This window comes from Mus caroli, chromosome 16 (genome assembly GCF_900094665.2).
Source record: "Mus caroli chromosome 16, CAROLI_EIJ_v1.1, whole genome shotgun sequence".
NCBI lineage: Eukaryota > Metazoa > Chordata > Mammalia > Rodentia > Muridae > Mus > Mus caroli.
Window position 1 is genome coordinate 33142645 of NC_034585.1, and position 6439 is coordinate 33149083.

Here is a 6439-nt window from a genome sequence, read left to right on the forward strand (position 1 = left end):
TCCTGAAATAGTTTGCCTCAAGAACCATACATTCTCCACTGGACAGTGGTGATGCATGCCTTTAATCCCAGCACTTGGGAGGCAGAGGCAGGTGGATTTCTGAGTTCGAGGCCAGCCTGGTCTACAGAGTCAGTTCCAGGACAACCAGAGCCACACAGAAACCCGGTCTCGAAAAAAAAAAAAAAAATAATGGCTGGATTGGTACCACTCAAGCAAGCATATTAGTATTCCTAGAGGTAAATAAATGCATAGTCTCATAAGTAGAATAAGGAATGTCTTACATGGCTTCACATTAGTTACTTTTGCTAAAGAAACCCAGTTTTGTGAAAGAACTTGAGATCAGGTTTAATGTTAAGAATTAGAGACCACATGGCTCTAAGGGATTGAGGTTTTTGATGCAGGTGTACTACTAGTTTTTATTTTCTTTGATTCTCTCTTTTTTGGGGAGGGGGGCTCCAAAGCAGGGTTTCTCTGTATAGCCCTGGCTTGTCCTGGAACTCACTTTGTAGACCAGGCTGGCCTCAAACTCAGAAATCTGCCTGCCTCTGCCTCCCAAGTGCTGGGATTAAAGGCATGTGCCACCACCGCCCGGCAGCCCATGAGGTTGTGATCATAAGGTTTTTAGGATTTATCATTTTTTACATTCTGCATTTTATTGGTCTTACCATGTTACATGTTTTATCAGCTTCAGTGTTATATTTATAGCAGTTTAAAGTTATGTACCTCTATGTCAATGGTTCTCAATCTTCCTGATGCTGTGACCCTGTAATACAGTTCCTCTTGTTGTGGTGACCCCCAGCCATAAAATTATTTTCACTACTACTTCATAACTGTAATTTTGCTACTGTTATGAATCATAATGTAAATATCTGATATGCAGATGGTCTTAGGTGACCCCTGTGAAAGAGTTAGGGGTTGAAACCCACAGGTTGAGAACTGCTGTTTTAGGCAGAAATAAAGTTTGCTAGACTCTAAGAAAACTCTGATTTTTTCCTTCAACATTTTATAAGAATTCTCAAGCAGTTGCAGGGGAGGATTCAAGCAGTCAGCTCCTAGGTCTTACTAGGAGACTGGCTTGGGTGACGATCTCCCTCCCAATTCACTATGGGGGGATAACTAGTCCACTGGTACTTAGAAACAATTGCTACTGAATGAATTGTTTCCATTCTAGTTTAAAACTCTAGCAAGCAAAAGCTGTCCTGTGTAAAGCCCCTCAATGACTGCTCACTACCTTAAAGCTAAGTACAGATCTCTTTAAATGGCCGTAGATGTCCTCACTGCCCTGGCTCCCTCCTGCCATCACTGCACAGTGCCCTCTATTCCCCTCTAGTACTGAGCTGCCTTCTGCTCCTAGCCAAGACCCAAAGTCACTTCAAATGTCTGAGCTTTCTTTCTCGCCCCTGACCAGCTCTTACCTCTCGTCTCCACTGTCACTTCATTAAGCCATGCCTACCTCTCAGATTAGGTGTCCCTTTTGTGTGCTCCCACAATCAGGTCTTGGCCATACTCTTAACTTGCTGGCTTTCCTCTTCTGTTTGTGAATTCCCTGATCTTTTCCAGTTTTCAGAATGTGTGGGATACTGCTAGTCTCACACCTCATTTCTCCTTTACTGATAGAACCCCAGCTCTGCCTATTGGGTGCCTAGCTTCCTTTGTAGTTGGGGAAGCAATCAGTTCTGAAGTAGAAGCATAAGCCTACAGGCAGATTTCCCAGTCTTTTATAGTGCTGAAGGTACTGACTGCCCTGTTCTCATTGCCTCCATTTTCTTGTAGATGCAACATATCTAAAAAACAGCCAGAAATCAGCATAATAGCAATATAAGTCATTACTGTCAGTAATTACATTGAATGTAAATGGATTATATTCTCCAATGAAAAGACAGTGAATGAATGGATTTTAAAAAAAAATCCAAGATTCAACTATAACATGTTGTAGCAGTTATTAATTTTCTTAAAAAAAAGATTTACCTTTCTATTTTATTTACATGAGTACACTGTTGCTCTCTGCAGACACACCGGAAGAGGGCATCAATTTCATTATAGATCATTGTGAGCCACCATGTGGTTGCTGGGAATTGAACTGAAGACCATCTGGAAGAGCAGCCAGTGTTCTTAACTGCTGTTGCTCCATAGTTAACGTTTAAGGGCATATAAAGACTAGTAGTGGAAGGACAGAAGAAGGTATTTCCCCCAAATGGAAACCAAGATAAGTGGTGCTGAGGTGTCTTGGATAAAGTGACTTGAAATTTAAAGTGGTGAAAGAGGCCATAAAGGTCATAATGAGGGGATCAGTATGTCAAGAGGGTTCAATAACTGTACCATCACCATGAAACAATTATATAAAACAAATGTTCATCAGAAGATGCTGAGGGAGTTGATAGATTAAAATACAGTAATAGTAAGGTGCTGGGGTTGGTGGCACACAGCTGTCTAGTACCCCAGAGGTATAGGCAGGATGATCATGAGTTCCAGAATAGCGCAGGCTACAGTGAGACCCTGTCTCAAAACATCAACAACAACAACAAAAATGCAATGATAACAAGAGATTTCCATATACCATTTTTGATATTGGACAGATTGTCCAGACCAAATCAATAAAAGAACTCTAGACTTCACAATTTTGACCAAATTGACCTAACAAAATACACAGAACATTGCACAGCATGCCCTGTACCAGACCACAAGACAAGTCTAGCAATTAAAAAAGACTGATACCATGCAAACACCTTTTTAAAAAACAAAACAAAACAAAAAACCAAAAAATCACAGCGTTGTAAAAGTAGAAATCACTACCAGGAAGAATTCTGGAAATTTACAAATACAGGACAATGAGGCAACACATGCCATGATGAATCAATGGATAGCTTTACAAAAAACCAAAACAAGGGCAGCAAAAACCAAAAGAGAATACTCCAAAACTCGTAGGCAACATGGCTTGCCGTTCCAAGAGCAATGCTGATCACACTGCTGAGTGATGTGACTGGAGTGGAAAGGGTTGAGCCAAGCACATGCTAACAGCAGGAAGGGGAATGACAGGAACCAGGACAGAAATAGATGGAAACCACTCAACAAGCAAAACAAAGTCTGTGTTTGAAAAGACTGGAGAGTAAATCATGCTTTGTCTAAACTGAACACAAAAAACTGAGGTCTGTTGTGAGTTTACAAACCGAAGCAGAGACATCACAGCAGCTATCACAGAAACGCAAAGCATCGTATGCTGTTACTCTGAACAATCAATTGTATGCCCCAAATAGAACCTAGGAGGAATTTTCCAGACATGTGTACCCTACTGACACTGAATGATAAAGAAATAGGAAATCTGTACAGTTAAAAAAAAAAAAGAACCTGGAGATTAGTTCAGGAATAAAAAGCAAAATTCCAGCCCTGATGGCCCCACCACTAAGTTACATCAAACTAGCCTGGTCTACATAGTAAACTAGTGTGGTCTACACAGTGAAGTCCAAGCCATCTGGGGACTGCATAGTCAGACCATGCATTAAAAAAAAAAAACAACAAAAAACCAAACAACAACAACAAAACAAGCACCAGTAGTGTTTCATTTGTCTGAAAGATAAGAGAAAAATCTCATTGTGATAGTTTCCCACCCTTCCAAACCCTTAGGAGTAAATTTGGTCAGGTACGTAAGGCTGCCTGAACTTCTAAAACATGAATCTAAAATATTTAAAGACATACACAGAAAAAAAAATAGAATATTTTGTCCATCATTTGAAGCACTAATGTTAAAATGGTCTTGAGAGGCCAAACCTACTCAGTCTTCGGACTGAGCTTTATCTTAGGGAGGGAAAAAGAAAGAAAAGAAAAGCCTGAGAACTTGATCCTCAGCTGAAGCCAAGCTGCACCCAAGTATCAGGAAGAATTCCAGGACTTGTCCTTGGCCCATACCCCAGAGTTACTCCCTAGTTACTTCCTAGCAACAGTTAATCAAAGATTAGTCTGATTGTTCCAGATGTACTTTCTGAATATTTGTGATTGCTCATGGTCTTGCTTCAGACCACCCACCTGTCAGCTTACAATAGTCATTCCCTTAGATGCTTGCCAGGCTGGACATCTTTCATTTGTTCCCATTTCCTATAAAACCTTGTTCCAATGAGAGTTCAGGGCTGCTTCACCAAGGCAGTGAGCAAGCCCAAGCTTAAGTTTGTAATAGAGAGACCCTAATGTGATTGCATTGGAATCTGCTCCTGGTTGGTCTTTTGGGCTCATGAATAAGGCAAGGATATCTACAAGTTGAATGTAATATCTGTCAAAATTAAAATATTAGTCAGACCTGATGGCATATGGTACTTGGAAGGTTAAGGCCAAGACCAGCTGGATTACAGAGTGACTTCAAATGCAGTCTGGGCAACCCAATGAGGCCCCTTCTCAAAGTTAAGATAAAACAGAACATGGATATGACAACATTGGCCTGAGGGTGTGTATTGTTTAGATCTGATCCCCCCCAAAACACAGGCAACAGAAGCAGTATACAAGTGGGAGCATATGCAAGTAGTCCTACATAGTGTCAGACATCTATGGGTTAAGAAAAAAAATGTCTAGGCCGGGCGTGGTGGCACACACCTTTAATCTCAGCACCCGGGAGGCAGAGGTAGGCAGATTTCTGAGTTCAAGGCCAGCCTGGTCTACAAAGTGAGTTCCAGGACAGCCAAGGCTATACAGAGAAACCCTGTCTCGAAACTCCCCTCCCCCCAAAAAAGAAAAAACAATGTCTAAACCAAAAAAAAAAAAAAATGTCTATAAGACACACACCTAGGGCTGGAGAGATGGCTCAGCAGTTAAGAGCACTGACTGCTTTTCCAGAGGTCTGAGTTCAATTCCCAGCAACCACATGGTGGCTCACAAACATTTGTAATGGAATCTGATGCCCTCTTCTGCTGTGTCTAAAGACAGCTACAGTGTACTCACATACATAAAATAAAAATAAATCTTAAAAAAGAGACACACACCTAATAAGAGATTAATATGCAAAATTTATTAGGAACTCAACCCTCTATAAAACAAATAGCCCCAAGAAGGAATGTGCAAAAGGCCTGAACAGTTGGCCCTGTGAATGTGGCTAACAGAGACATGTGGCTAACAGAGACATGAAAATTATGGTTGAAATCACTAATCATAATGACTGTGAGGTATCTCTTCTCACACAGTAAGTGTTAATAATGCTGCTGGGGTGTGGAACACGCTGCTTGGGTGGGCAGAATGTAGAGATGCAGTGAGAAAAAACACCTAGATCCCAAAGCCAACTAGTTGAGTAAGGAGTGTGGCTTTTTGCATAAAAAAGGACTGGCATCTTGGAACTGGGTCAGGAGAACAGTCTGAACTTCTGGGCAGGCAGAGGTACAGGCAAAGAGACACAGACAGATGTAGAAGGGAGACTGAGTGCTGGTCCAGCATGGCCTTGGTAGGGACAGATTGACATAGTTCTTGCCCCTGTGACATGGATTTCCAAGAGTATGGATGGCTGCCATGGGCATAAGGCTTGTTTGTATAATAATGAACATATTTTCACATTCCTCCAAGGAACGTCCTCCCTGTTAATGTTAATGACGCCATGATAATCTGAGACAGAATGAGTCTGGGAGGCAAAGGTTTGGCTAATGTCCCAACAAAATGGTAAATGCTGGGATCTTCAGGACAGCCCTTAAGGCTGTGGGAAAGAACTCTGGAAACATGAGTTAGAAAACATACAATTTCTCAACTGGGCAAAAAATAAGAATGCGCCGGGCATGGTGGCTCACACCTTTAATCCCAGGACTTGGGAGGCAGAGGCAGGAGGATTTCTGAGTTCAAGGCCAGCCTGGTCTACAAAGTGAGTTCCAGGACAGCCAGGGCTATACAGAAAAACCCTGTCTCTAAAAACCAAAAAAAAAAAAAAAAAAAAAAAAAGGATGCAATATGAATATATGAGATGCTTCATCAAATCTAAGGGAACAGAGGTAGTTGCATTAACGAGATAGCTTGTCAGAAAGATACAAAGGCAACCAGATGCAAAGGGAGGCAGATTCCTGGGTTCAAGGTCAGTCTGGGACTTTGCAAGTCCAGGAACAGGTGTGGTAGAAATGGTAATTTTAGGACGGGGTCCCACCCAGATAGTTTAGCATCTGTGTTTAATTCTTTGGATTCTTTTGCAATTTTAAAAGAAAATGTATGCTTGTTGTCTCCTAAGGCCTAAGGGGCTAGGGAGTCACAGGATGTTGATTCATAGAAGGGAACCTGGAATAAATAACTGAATTGATTTGTAAATAAAAATCTGGACTTTTTCCAGGACAGTCAGGGCTACACAGAGAAACCCTGTCTTGAAAAACCAAAAAAAAAAAAAAAAAATCTGGACTTTTGGTCTTGCATGAGATGCAGAAAGCTGTATCAGTCAGTTCTTTTTAGAATTTTTCTCTAGTGAGAGATGAGCTGTCTGAAGATCTTTGGA